This window comes from Chenopodium quinoa, unplaced genomic scaffold (genome assembly GCF_001683475.1).
Source record: "Chenopodium quinoa cultivar QQ74 unplaced genomic scaffold, ASM168347v1, whole genome shotgun sequence".
In the NCBI taxonomy this organism is placed as follows: Eukaryota; Viridiplantae; Streptophyta; class Magnoliopsida; order Caryophyllales; family Amaranthaceae; genus Chenopodium; species Chenopodium quinoa.
In genome coordinates, this window is record NW_018743555.1 from 2,318,006 (window position 1) to 2,332,636 (window position 14,631).

General features: G+C 35.6%; 1 long non-coding RNA gene across 9 annotated transcripts; it reads left to right on the forward strand.

The window, feature by feature from the left end:
- The first annotated feature begins 3,151 nt into the window (after window positions 1–3,151).
- On the forward strand, window positions 3,152–13,668 carry LOC110740314. Of its 9 annotated transcripts, none has more exons than XR_002515025.1 (8): window positions 3,154–3,835; window positions 4,260–5,244; window positions 5,345–6,696; window positions 8,961–9,038; window positions 9,199–10,240; window positions 10,644–10,746; window positions 11,610–12,190; window positions 13,503–13,668. It is a non-coding gene; the product is annotated as an uncharacterized LOC110740314 (long non-coding RNA). The 9 variants fall into 9 exon arrangements; XR_002515027.1 differs by having other exon boundaries at window positions 11,610–11,795; XR_002515021.1 differs by lacking the exon at window positions 13,503–13,668 and having other exon boundaries at window positions 11,610–11,795; window positions 11,963–12,207.
- The last annotated feature ends 963 nt before the right edge of the window (window positions 13,669–14,631 follow it).

Consider the following 14,631-nt stretch of genomic DNA (forward strand, 5'->3'; position numbering starts at 1 on the left):
ATGTCTCCTTAACAACTCATCTTGAAAACTGAAACCACTCAACACCTCACCCTGGTTGAGTTTCTGCACCAAAGAACAAGTGTTATCATCCAAGGCATAGCTAGCTTTAATAGCCTGGCTAAGATCAGAGTCAATAACTAAGAGAGCCATCAGTAAAATCTCTGAGCCAGGCAACCTGGAAAGAGCATCAGCAGCAATATTTTCAGATCCTGCTTTGTAATGGATTTCATAAGTAAATCCCATTAGCTTGGAAGCCAGAACTGTTGAAAACGGGTTGAGATTTTCTGTCGAAGTAACCATTTTAGGCTCTTTTGATCTGTTCTAACCACAAAGGGTGCCCCTATCAAGTATTGTTCCCATTTTTTAACAGCAAAAACCATAACTAGCAACTCCTTCTCATTAACTGATAATTTTTTTCCATTTTTGCCCCAAGGATTTGCTGATAAATGCTATTGGATGACTGTCCTGCATTAAAACAGCTCCAATACCTGTTTTACAAGCATCAGTCTCCACCACAAATTGCTTGGAGAAATCAGGTAAAGCCAAGACTAGAGCACTCACCAAGGCTGATTTCAATGCATCAAAAGCAGTCTGAGCTACATCAGACCATTCAAATGACCCTTTCTTCAATAACTCAGTAAGAGGTTTGCAGATGCTTGCATAATTTCTAATGAATTTTCTGTAATATCTAGCAAGACCCAAGAAGCTTCTAAGTTCCTTGACTGAACAAGGGCTAGGCCAAGAGTTGACAACACTGATTTTACTTTGATCAGTTTCAACCCCATTCTTAGAAATAAAATGCCCCAAGTACTCAACCGCACTTGAAGCAAAAGAACATTTGCTCAATTTGGCATACAAAGAATTTTCTATCAGCAATCTAAACACCTGATGATAGAATTTGCTATAAATCAGAATGTCATCAAAGAAGACAAGTACATACTTTCTTAGCAAGGGTTTAAAATCAGCATTCATCCAGCTTTGAAAAGAGGAAGGAGCATTGGTAAGACCAAAGGGAATCACCAAGAATTCATAGTGCCCTTCATGGGTCTTGAATGCAGTTTTGAATACATCATTGGGATGGATTCTCAGTTGGTGGTACCCTGCTCTGAGATCTAACTTGCTGAACACCACAGAACCAGATAGTTCATCAATCAACTCATGCATCCAGCACTAGAATTGGGAACTTGTTCTTGATTGTTCTCTTATTAAGCTCTTTGTAGTCCACACATAATCTCCAAGTCCCATCTTTCTTACCCACCAAAACAACTGGAGAGGCAAACAGGCTAGAACTAGTTCTGATTATTCCCCTCTCTAACATTTCTTGAACTAATTGTTCAATAATGTCTTTTTGTTTAAGTGGATACCTATAAGGCCTTATATTCACTGCTCCCTTCCCAAGCTCCAACTCAATTATGTGGTCAAACACCCCTCTACTAGGTGGTAAGTCCTCAGGTTCCTCAAACACATTAGCATGGCAAACTGATTCTGTAAAGCAATCAATTCATCATGTTCCATGTCTTCCCCTACAACTTGAATGAAACAAGTAGGTGGACTTGTCTTTGTCATATTAGAGACATGTAAGAAACAAAGCTGGGAAGCACAGGACATCAATTTAGAAGATGGTGAGGTCTGTAACACTTTAAGCTTCTGAGTAGGTATACCTTTCAACATCACTTCATCATTGTTTCTACTAAACTTCATTGTAAGCTGCCTGAAGTTCCAAGAAATAGAACCCAAGGTGTTGAGCCATTGAATCCCCAAGACCATATCACAACTGCCCAAGGGAATCAGCATAACATCAGCAGTATACTGCTGCCCACCCAGAGACCAGGTAAATCCCCTACACACAGCCTGGCATATCAAGTTATTGCCATCTGCCACCATGACTGACTGCCCTTCTATCACTTCACTCTAACAGCCTAGTTTCTTAGCCATATGCAAATATAGAAAATTATGTGTGCTCCCTGAATCAATTAGAGTATGCAGAGGAGTCCCATTTACCATAGCTTACACTCTCATAGTGTGAAAATTTTTATCACCAGTCAAGGCACATACAAAAATTCGGGGGTCAAGTTCCTGCACACAGTCCTGTTCCTCCAGCTCCACTATTGCAGAATCAACTTCATCTAAGCCTGGAATTTCAATAGTTAACAACTGGGGTTCCTTAAATTGACTTTTATGATTCCTATCATATGGAGCATCCCAATAATAGCAAAGGCCTTTAGCTATTTTCTCAGCTCTAACTTCTGCTGGGATGTATTTTGTGGGTTTAGGGAAAGAAAGATGTTTCATGGAGGGTGTGGGAAGGAGTGCGGGTTTAGAGCTTGTATTCTAGGTAGAGGTAGGGTAAGGTTTCTGGTAAGGGGTAAATGTTTTGTGTTTATGCTGAGAGTTAGCAGAAATGGACTCAGACAACAACCTTGCATATTCTATAGCTGTAGTGATTGTTTGAGGTTTAAAAGCCCTCACAAATGGCCTTATTCCAGGTTTCAGACCACTAATGAAGCTTTCCAGCAAATACTTTTCAGGCAACACATAACTATTTTGCAACATCACAACTCTCAGATTTTCAAACTCATCAACATAAGCCTAAATGGAATATGACTGACTTAGTTTGTTAAATTCCTCCACCACATTGACCCCAATGTCATCCTTAAATCGACCATTAACATCAATTACAAAATCATCCCAATCCACAGTAGTACGAGTAGATAGATAACTAGTCACCCAATTTTCAGCTTTATCAGTCATATTCAAGGAAGCCAAGTCTACTTTCTGCTCATTAGGGATTTTGCATAAATTAAAGTATTTAAAGCATTTTTTTTTATCCACAATCGAGGGTTACTACCATTAAACTTTGGGAACTCAAGTTTAGGATTATACCCCGATTTAGGTTGGAAAACGCGCTCATCTGATTTAGCTGAGGCAAGCTGATCCTTTATGATCTGCAACATTCCCATCAAATCCTCTATCTGCTTAGCTGAAGCAGCAGACTGAGCCTCAAGCTTCCTTTCTAACGCAGCCAGTTGTGCATCCATTCTGGTCACTCGAGTAGTAAGAGATGGTGCCAGAATGCGAGGATAGAGAGTAACAGCGGTTGCTCTGATACCACTGATAAGGAGTGAATCCTTATCGGATTTCTGAGTTGCAGAAATCCAGACTAATACCTAGAAATGGATGGAGTAAGCAAGAAGAAATAGAAATAGAGAAAAGAGAGAAACAGAATAGAGAGAGAGACAGGAGAAGAGAGATAGAGAGAGAAGTTTAATTCATTTCTTAATTAGCCAAATACAACTCACCTTAGCTTAATAAACAAAATTACAAAACAGAAATATTCCCTTTCTAACAAACTTAGGCAGAAAAACAACAAAAGCTAAAATTACTTAACAACTTAAGTTTGTAACAAACTTTCCCGCCAAAACTGTAGCTCTATATTTTTCATACTGTAAGTCTGTAACATTTTATAACTATTCTTTTGTTCTGTATTTAGGTGATTTACTACCGCCCTTATAATGTAGTAAAACCCGAGAAAAAAAAATAAAAAATAAAAACGTAATCTCAAGCTCAACAGACAAAAGCGACATATAACTGAGTCCGGTCTGTTCGTCTCTCCCTTCCGCTCAAAAGCCCCAATGTCTTGACTCTTATTTTGGTGGATTTAAACTTCTATACTAGATCTAGGGTTATAATTTAGTATGATGATAGCGATCTATGGTTTGGTGGAATATCATCGTATTTCAGCTTAATATTTATTCATTAACTGATTGATATTCCCTGTAGTTGTTTAATTCAAATTCAAAAAGATGGATGCTTCCACCTCCAAAGCACCCTCCAGGTAACACAATTTCTTTTCTTTGTAAAACATATCTGATTTACTGGGGTGATTTGGTGTTCAAGAATGTGCTCTTGTAATCCTTTTTACTAATATTATTATTTATAATCTGCTGGATATCAATAAAATTAATTAATTCGATCTTACATATGTAAAGGTGTTAACTTGAAGTTTGTTTCACAAAAAAAAAAAAAAAAAGGTGTAAACTTGAAGTTTAATAAGTGGGTTAAACTTGCCTTTTGATGGGGTTTCACAAAATTGGAGGTAGAACTGTTTAGTTTTGAATTCTGGGTTTTACAAAAATTTAACATGCTTTCTTTGCTAATTTTTTGATGATGAAGCTCTCCAGCGATAGTGTACCTGTTTAAATTCCAAACCCAGCTCATGTGTTATTTGAGAATGATGATGATGATTTTCCTGCTTCCAGGTGTAAGAATTTAGACATAGACTTGGGTAATATAAGTAGGCGCAACCATTTGAAGAGGAATGATGATAATATATATTGTTAGAAGAAGATAGGATCAGCAGTTTACCTGATTCTGTATTAGGTGACATACTTTCATTAGTTCCTTCCAAGGATGCCGTTGCTATGTGTGTATTGTTGAGGCGATCGAGGCGTGTTTTCACCTGGGTAAGATGCCTTGATTTTGACGACTCACCTATATCTCATTGTGTAGACTCTCCATGTATGATAAACGCTTTCCCGGATTTCAAGAATTTTGTTGATAAGCTATTGCAACTCTGCCAAGCCCACAAAATTACCACATATAAACTTCACTTTGGCAAGCCTGATCGCAGGCCTTATAAGTTGCATAAATGTAGGGAATGTTGTTTTCCTGAATTGGAATCTAAGCATCTCAATGCCTGGATGTGTTTTCCGTTAAGCCGTCAGGTCAAGGGACTTGACATTTGTGCTCATGTGAGGAAACCCGGTCAGTTGCTTTTGGAAATTTTTGCTTGTCAAACACTAGAGGTGTTGAAGCTTGATGTGAATCTTCATCTTCAAGTTCCCTTGTCTTTGTGTTTGCCAAACTTGAAAGAGTTCCATCTCACTTTACCTATCATCCCTGATGGTGACTTTGTTACCAGGATTGTCTCAAGTTGTCCATCCCTTCAACACCTGGATTTGCATGGTTACTGGGATCCTGTGGATCCCATCTCTTCATAGATTGAATATATATGCTTCTAACTGGAATTCTACATGCCAAAGGACCAAGGTTGTGCTTGATGTTCCTAATTTGGAGTATTTAGCTTATAGTGATGTTTCAGCATTGCATTACTCCATTGGACATATGAATGCTGTAGTTGAAGCTAAAGTTGATATTAAAGATTGTCTTTTGGAGACTATAGTTAGCCTTGCCTGGTTGTTGCCTAACGCACGGCATTTATCAATAGGGCGAGAATGTGTTGAGGTTTGTCCTTTGATCCCTTTCATCCTTTTGTTTGTGCATTGAAGTTCTTGAGTCTATTTATTCATTGATAGTGAGTTGACTATTTTATTCTTTGATCTAGCCTCTGCATTTCTGTGAATCAAAGCTCAAGCTGCCTATCTTTCAAAATCTGAAACATTTGGAGCTTGGTTGTTTTGGCTTTGTGATTGGAATAAAGTGTTGATGGAGCTGCTTAACTGCGCTCCTCTTTTAGAAACACTTACTTTTCCAGAGGTTAGTGAGATTTCTTCTATTCCAAATACTCAAATGACTCTAGCACTATGATCATGGCTTGTGTGATTTCTAACTATTCTTGTGATTGTTGTCAATTACGACTTATCATTCTCATCTTTCAGGGAATTACATATAGTGATTCTTGGTATGATTATATTTACGTGGAGGTGTCTGAGCGGGAGTGTAATTCTTGGAGTTGTACTCAAACAGTGCCATCTTGTTTAGTGAGTCATCTCAAAAAAATCACAGTAGTGTGCTATTGGCGTATGGATTGGGAACGGGAAATATTTAAATATTTTCTTAGAAGCTCATTAGTTTTGGAGGAATTGGACATCTATATTAATTCTGTAGTGCCAGAGAGAGTATGGATCGCTGAAGACAGGATGTTACAGAAGCTACCAAGAGCCTCAAAGACCTGTTCAATGAGAGTCCATAATGTGAAACTTCGGGGCTGATAATTGGTACTCTGTAGTGGGTTTGAATAAACAATTTGTCAGTGCTCATAAGTTATATAGACTGATTGATAATTTGTGCACTCTATAGTCATTTCAATAATTAATTTAGATTTGTTCTCAGTGGGATATGTACCAAGTGATCTAAACTGCTTTTAATTTGTGTTCTGTACTAATTTATATAGTCAATGATGGATAATTTGTGGTTTAAATTACAAGTTAAGCCGTGTGCTAGGTTCTCATTGTGTTTTGAGATTTTGTACTAATATGAGTACAAATCCTAAAATATGAGTAGCAAAGTTACTGTAGAAACCAAGGTATTGTTGCTTATGAATAGTAAAATTCCAGTTTTGCCCTTGGTGCGTGAAATTACAGCTCTGTCCTTCCTCTAGATACATTTCCCATTTTTCTCTCTTCCACTCATTCAGCTCCTTCTCTCTACACATCATGTATTGTTTCTTTCTCTATCTTCTGTCCACTTCCGAGTAAGTATAGGCCCATACCTGGTATAGTCCATACAAAGTACTTTTTTTATTTTATATTTTTATTCTATAATTTTATTATTTCAGCGATATTTTTGATGAAGAAAGAGGGATAGAGAAAAGGGCTTTTTTTTTATTATACTGTTATTATTGATTTTTATATTGTTTTCGTCTCTTGTAGCGGCCCATCACACCTCGTCCACTTCCTTCACCATTAAAGAGGACATGCGTTTGTGTTATTAAGCACCGCCACAAATCCGATCAAGGTACTTTATTTTTTTTCTTTACTCTCTCTGATTTTTTAGGGTTTGTGTTCGAAATCTTTAGATTGTAACTTTTTTTTAATGCGGGGATTGTTGAATTTACGAAGGTGGTTTTCCATATCATTTTTGTATTACTTAGATTGATTGGAATTATTCGTTGGTGAATTTTATTAATTTTTATTTTACTTCGTATCTGGTATTTGCATATGTGGTTTTATTTTGTTAATTGATATTGGTTGGAGAGAGGTTAGCTGCAATAATGGTTGTTAAGAGAAGGATGAAAAAGAATTAGAGGTGATTTTGACATCCTCACCTCTAATTCTTTTTCATCCTTCTCTTACATGGAATCAATTAGTGGGTATACACTATGATTTTTTTTGCTGATAACAGTTAAAATGATGAGTAAAATTGAAAAGAATGGTTTTGTGCAAGAAAAGAGGTTTCGATGGACCTCCCTGCTCCTCTTGGTTCGAAGAAACAGGTCTTTTTCTTTTTAATTTCCTTTTTTTTTCATCTTTCTACTGGTATTGATTTTCTTTGTTTTTGTATGACTTTAGTTCAATTTTAGTTAGTTTGTGGTATTGTATGATATGGGTTTGTGCTTACTTTTGTATGATTTCAAGAAGAAGATTCATATATTGAGTACATTGTTCTATTGTAATTGTGTCTCAATTATGATATTGATGGTGAAATTCATTACATATATAGTGTGATTAGTTAGTTAGCTATAGAGTTGATAACCATGTTGATAGGAAAGTGACAAAACATGATTTATCAAGGGCACTAAGCTATTTGACTATATCTAAAATCCTTCTCTGCCAATTCTCCTAAAAATATACTACCTCTGTTTTGAATTAGTTGCAACTTTGCGCTCGACACAGATTTATTTGATGTTTGACAACTGTATAGCTAACATAACTACTCCCTCTCCACCTGAACAACCAAGAAACCACCTTCTCTCAACCCAAAAAACTTTAAAACTACTTCCTCTCAAGTTAAACCACCTTGAAACCGTACCCTCTTCGCCAAAACCACCCCAGAACAACCACCGTCACTCACCCCAAAACCACCCACACTCACCTTGAATCGCCCCAAAACTACCCCACTCACCCTGATCCACACCAAAACCACCTGCACTCGACCTAATCCACCTGCCTCGAGCCACTTCAAACTAGCCCACCCACCTCGCAATCCATCAGATCCAAACGATTGTTTTTTTTAAAAAAGAGAGAGAGAGAGCAGGGGGGGGGGGGGCGGGGAGGAACAACAATGGAGGAGGAGGCTATGACGAATTTGACGATGATGACAAGCATTGACGGTGTTGAAGATGGTGATGGGTAGATGCAGCGACGACAACGATAAAGATGGTGGTTTGATTATTTTGTGGGAGATGAAGATGGAAGTTGAATGATTTTTTATGATTGTTGATTTAATTGGGTGACATTATTATGTTAAATAAGTTAGATTAGGAATTTAATGAAATCTGATTTGGGTAACTAATTGTGTTTATAATATCTTTATTAAGGGTATTTTGTACTTTCATTGAAAAAAAAACTTACTAATAAAGGAAAAAAATGGAAAGTTACAACTAATGTGTAGCGACCCTTTTTGGCAAAAGTTGCAACTAATATGTAACAGAGGTAATACTATGATTTAGTGCATTAGATGAAGTGGAAATGCAACGGACTGCGCACTTGGGTTGGTACTTAGACAAGAAATAGGAGAAGATAAATAAAGTAAAAGACGATTGAAGATATATTGATATAGCCAAACGACTTTGAGGTTTACACTAAGCTAATGAACTAAGCTATTACAACTTTCTGAATGAATTATTTCCTCCTCACTTCTTGCTATTTAACTTCATACAATACTACTCATGTGACTAAGCTTTAATTGCTACACTAACTACTTTTGTCTTCTTCCGCAATAAGACAAAATTGAACTCTCAAAAGCCAAACCATGTTCTGCCCTGCTGCTTTAGTTGTGTACTGCCTCATGTTGCTGTTGTTGGGTATTTGCGCCCTGTTGTTGTTGCTTCCGCTGTAAGTGTGCACAATGGGTGGTATGGGTTGGTGTATTACAGGAAAATATTTTATAATAAATTATATGCTGAGAGGAACATGTGAAAATTGGTGTAGTCAGTTTGTGATTTTTACCTGGTGAATTGAGATTAATAAGCTATTATTAAAGTGCATCTCAAAACTACCTAAGCTATCATATAAGCTTGCAGGAAATTGGTGATGATTTGATTGTTTTTTATCTTTCAGAAAATTGATGCTATTAAATCGAGAATTGAATGTAAAGAGAGAGTTATTTGCTTGGGAAGAACAGCTTAATGAGAGAAGGTGAATTTTATCATTTTTTTGCTGATATATTTGTGTCCGAATGTTAGTGCCTATTTCTGAGTTTTTTCCCCCTTGTTTATTATGTGGGTCTTCGCTTAAATTTGTTCTTTTTGCTGTTAATTGACTGTTTTTCCCGACGATTCTTGCTTTATATGTGTAGAGATTAACAAGGGAAGATTGGGAAGCTTGAATGGGGACTGAAGTGATAAGCAAAGTGATATTTTCTGCTCTTAACAATAAGTTAAAGAGCAAAATCAAGTCAGCTCTTAAACTTTCCTAGGAAGTTTGTTGATTGGATTGCACGAGCTGAGACAGTGTAGATAGATCCGGGTACTCCCCCCAGTGGAAAGACTGCGAGGCCTTCAGTTCTTTGTTTATCTATGTTTAATCCAATACTCATTATTTTGATTATTTTATTTTGGGATTTGGGTTCTTTTTTCTTTTTCTTTCTTATCGTTTTTTTTTCCCTATAATTAAAATATTAATTCGAGTAGTACTTATCCAGTTATCCTGCAATTTTTGATAGCTTAGGTAATTTTGAGATGCACTTTAATTTGATAGCTCAATAGTGTTACAGAGTAATTGGTTTAGACTAGAATGCTAGAAGCAAGCAATATAAATTTAAATGATTTTAGTTACTGAATTGTGTGAAATTCATCTTCGATCTTGTAGGGACTTGGGTTTGAGTTAATTATTTGCTTACGATCAATATCAGTTTACTCATTATAAGGAATATACAAGTATCAACATTTGGTTTGCTGGGTTAGTTTATGATGCTTGAATATTGATGTATTGGATCTATTTATTTTGGTTACACTGGATTTCACAATTAGTTTGTTTCATCTTTGGAAATTGTATTTTGCGTGAATTAATTATCAAGCTGTGACAAAATTGTATCAGTAATGAACAATATAGTTAAATATTCTAATAAAATAAGTGTTTTCTAATGGGATGATATGATTGATGATTTTAATAATGATATAGGGAAGTTTTGATACACTTCTACCAATATTTTTTTAAGAAATAATTTGTTATTGTCCAGTATAAATTTTGATTAATTGTAAATTATAACTACAAATTTTTGTATTATTAATATATTGGTTATGTTTCAGGGTCAATGGGGGCCATGTGGCATAGGAGCATTAGAAGGTGCTAATTGTCTTGCTATTGAGAGACTCCTTATTTTGAGTGAGCAACATTTGGTAAGTTGTGACCATGGGGTCAGTGATCTAGCTTTTCTTCAATTCATTTTGTATTTATTTGCATATTCTTAGTAGCATTATTCTTCAAATCTTAACCACCTCGAATCTCAATCTTAATTACCTTGTTGTTACTATGATTTCTTCAAATTGGAGCAATTCTATGTGAAGATTAATTTGCTTTGGTTTCATAGACTTTTTTTAAGTTGTTCATTTTTGTCGCTTATTGCTGTTTTAGCAGGTTATCACAAGTTTCATGATATTTATTTTAATAATTCAGTTTCAGATTGTCATAATTTTATATGAGTTGGGAAGTTGGAGTATCTAATGTGTTGAAATTTTAACTTGTTGCTGCTCTTTTGATCTAACCTATTGGTGTATTCCTGTTGTATTCTTGCTATTGCAGTTTTAAAAAGCTCGATTTCTGGTTGCTATTGGGTTTCCCAACTGGAGATTGATGCTGATGAAAGAGACAGGGGTTTTATTCTGCTGAGCGTGGCTCTGAAACTGTGAGTTTATATATATTTATTTTACCAAGGGTAAAAAAACATTTATTAGTGGATGAAGTCCCATCTGATGCTCCTGTAAAGGTCTATTTTGCTTCAGGGAATGACATACGCTTATGATTCCTTCTATAAACCGTACAAAGTATGTTTCAAATGTATTCACTTTTTTATCCTCATTGTCCACTGGAAAATTACACTGTGACGTTTTTCAAGTGTTGTATAAAGTCAGTTATTGATGTCTTTGATTGGTTTGTGTTTTGGCATTTTAAGTGTATATGGTTGCTCTTTCCGGAGCCTGCTCTGTGGATGTTTTAGGTGATCAAGGATTTTCTTTCCCCTTATTAAAAGAAATTTGTTTGTATTTTTTTTATTTTCTTAGTATTTTTTCCTTTTACATTATTCTCGAAGTTTTAGGTATTTTTTCCTCTTACAGAATAATTTCTTATTCACAATAAACTCCCTTCATTGACGTGCTTTAGTAATGTTAGTGAGAATAACTGAAAGCTTTGGGTCTAATTTTGTTTGTTATGTGCTAGCTATAAGATTATAAGGGGCATTGGTTCTGAACTAAATTGGTTTATAAAGGTCTGTGATCTGTTGTCTGTGGATCATAATATTGTGGACCTGTGGTATCATCAACTTATTCTCGAAGAATTCAAAGTTTTTTTTATTGTCACTTGGGGCTCTATGCTTTTTAGACAATTGCTAACATTCGTTTGTTTGAACTTACCTTAATTTGCTTTATGTAAATTTGAAGTAGAATGACTGGTTATTGCCTCCTATAACAGAACACCATCTGAGCTTGATTGTTGTCTCTCTACTGCTTAAATTAATGCCTGAAAATTATGTTTCCTTAACTTTACCAGGATGGTTGTTGCTATGCTTGTCAAGAGACATGTTGATGGATTTCTACCTATTGATGTCTACAACATTGAGGTCGAAGTTAAAAGAGGGCAGAAGGCCAGGTTGGATTGCTACCTATTGATAACTACAACATTGAGCTTGAGGATCAAAGAGTGCAGAAGGTTATTATGGGTTTTTACAGATAAAAGGTATGTGTTTGCTTATTGCATTGCAAGCTACTGTATGCACCATTTGGAAGTCTCTCTTTAGTTTCAATTGTCGAAAAGCAACTGCATGTGCAAAATTACCTTATATTTTGTATATGATATTATGACTGGGCAATAATGATGGGTCTTGTGCTGCATATATACAAAAGTAAAGCAGCTAATGAGAATACAACAATACAAAGTGGTATTAGAGGTGCTTGAATTGGGAGAGGTTAGTGGCAGCATGTCAATGCAGGGAGTTTATTGTGAGTAAGAAATTATTTTGTCAGACAAATTTGATTTCTTGTATAACTCTTTTGTGAATTGAAGTTCTTAACACGAGAACCATTGTGTTTATTCAGAAGGTTTTTTCTCTCTGTGGCTCGAAACTAATAGAGGTATTTGTCAATTGTCATTCCTTTTCCCCCTGAGTTTTCAAATCTTTATAATTTTTGTCCAATTGTCTGAACCTTTGTGATATGTAATAGACCGGATTTCGCACAACCAGATTATATTAATTAATCTCAGCTTAAAGCAAGCTTGAGAATTTAATTGATGATTCAGGACAGAATTACAGATTTAATGGAAGATAAATATAGCTTTAGCATATAACTCTCTTGTAGCTTTAGGCTACTAATCTCACAAGTATTCACTCAATTTCTTGATACCTTTACTAATATATTCATCCTCAAACTTATACTAAAGCTATCTAAGACGAACAATCACCTAAAGATGAATACATGTGACTCTTAGCCAAAATAGCAAAACCATACTTGGACATAAATTATCAATAAGACTTGTTGCTTGCTTTCCTTAATTCTTTCCTAATGAGTTTTGTCAACTTGCTCTTTGTTGTGATTGACTCAACCGGCTGTCCCTTTCATTGACCCTCCTTGCTGACCGTGGCTATTCCTTGCTTCTTCTTGTTGACCGTTGTTTCTTCCCTTGGCTTGGGCCTACATGTGTACACTTTTATGGGCTGGACCGTGCCAACAAGTGGATCTATAACATGATATTTCTGTAGAATTTTTTAAATTTAAGGCATCTCCAAGAAATTTGATGACTTGTAGAACTTGCCTATGATTGTTGTGCCATAAGCAAACTTCTATTGTTTCATATAGTTTTCTAGAGCAATGAATGGCTACCATTTCCACTTATGTATCAATAGAAAATAATACATAAAGTTTTGTTTGCTAACTGGTAGTATGTTCAATTTGAGAAGCCAATTAGTTGAGCATGGACTTTAAGCATGGAAAATTGGAAACTGAATGTCGTTTTGGGTCATCTAAGTTTTTGAGGGAGTTTTCAATTCCATAGGGGGAACTTCGTATTTTTTTTAATTGAATAGTCAACTTTTAAGTCTCTAATTTTTTTTTTTTTGATATCCTGAAAACATATCTTAGTTGTGTGCTCTTTGATACCTCTAATTTGTTGTATCTATATTCATAAGAACTTTAGATTTCATCTCTACTCTTATCATATTGGATGAGCTTCTTAATCCGCCGAATTCCTGCCCTATTATACTATGATAAATTTTATATTGGTGAGGGTCGGTATTTCGGGTCGGGTCAGCTTTTGACAGCTCTAGTCATTGGACACAAAATCAAAGATCATTGTGCCAGGATTTGATGAGCGGGTTGTGACGATATATAGTGCACTACTACAAATGATGAAGCTAGTGCCTTTTAATGGATTCTCAGTTTTGTCCAGGCCAGGATGAACTCTTTTGGGTGCATGTCAGAGTGATTGCTGAGGATGCAGGTGCTGATGTTGAACCTGAAGGTAATCGACATGTTATTGCTCGGCTACTTGTCCCTTCTGATCAGATTGGATGTATTATTGGTAAAGGTGGTCAGATAATTTAACCATTCGTAGCGATACTGGTGCTCAGATTCAGATCCTAAAGCATGATCATTCGCCATCATGTGCCTTAAGCACCTGATAAACTTTTGTAGGCAATATGAGATAATGTTTTTGGCTTATTTCAGTAGTAGAGTCATTTTTGTCTGTATCATTGCATAAACTCCATTAAAAAAATATTTGTATATTGTTAATGATGTGAAAGATAAATTGGCTACAATTTTTCTTGTTAATTGGTATGTCTCATCAGTTAAGTGTATAGTTTGTAGTTTTATGATGCTCTCTTTATGTTCCAACCGGTGTTAGTGTTTTTGTTAATTGGTTGTTGGTAGGATTATCAAAATATGGATAAAAGATTGTGATGGTTTGTTAGCTCTTTAAAATGTATGTAAAAAGTATCATAAGCATCTTTTTTTCAAATTATGATAATTTTCAGTTGATGCATGTAATGTTAGATTTCAATTTCTTAGGAGGAACTCCGTGTCTTTTTGAGTTAAACACATGCCTTAAAAAAATTGGTTTTGATATTTTGAAATTGCCTAGATATCCTAGTTGTGTACTCTTTGATACCTCTAAGTGTTGTATTCTATATTCATCAGAACTATAGGTTTCATTTCTACTCTACCATATTGGATTAGCTTCTTAATCCGCTGAGTTCCCACCCTATTATACAATGATAAATGTTATATAAGGGGGCGTTTGGTTCGCAGAGTGGTATAAGTTTGGAATAAGGAATAGGCTTAAGGTGGTATCGGGTTGGAATTTGATACTTAATACCATGTGTTTGGTTCAATTTTGGAATGAAATATCATCCCCTTAATTTCATATATTTGATATCTAAGGGAAAGGAGTGAGCCAAACTCACCTTCCCCTCAAGGTTTCTAAACCCCATACCTCATGGGTTTGAGGTATGGGTTTAAAAATCATATTTTTGACAACCAAACATATGGTATGGGTTTTAGTCATTCTAAACTCATAC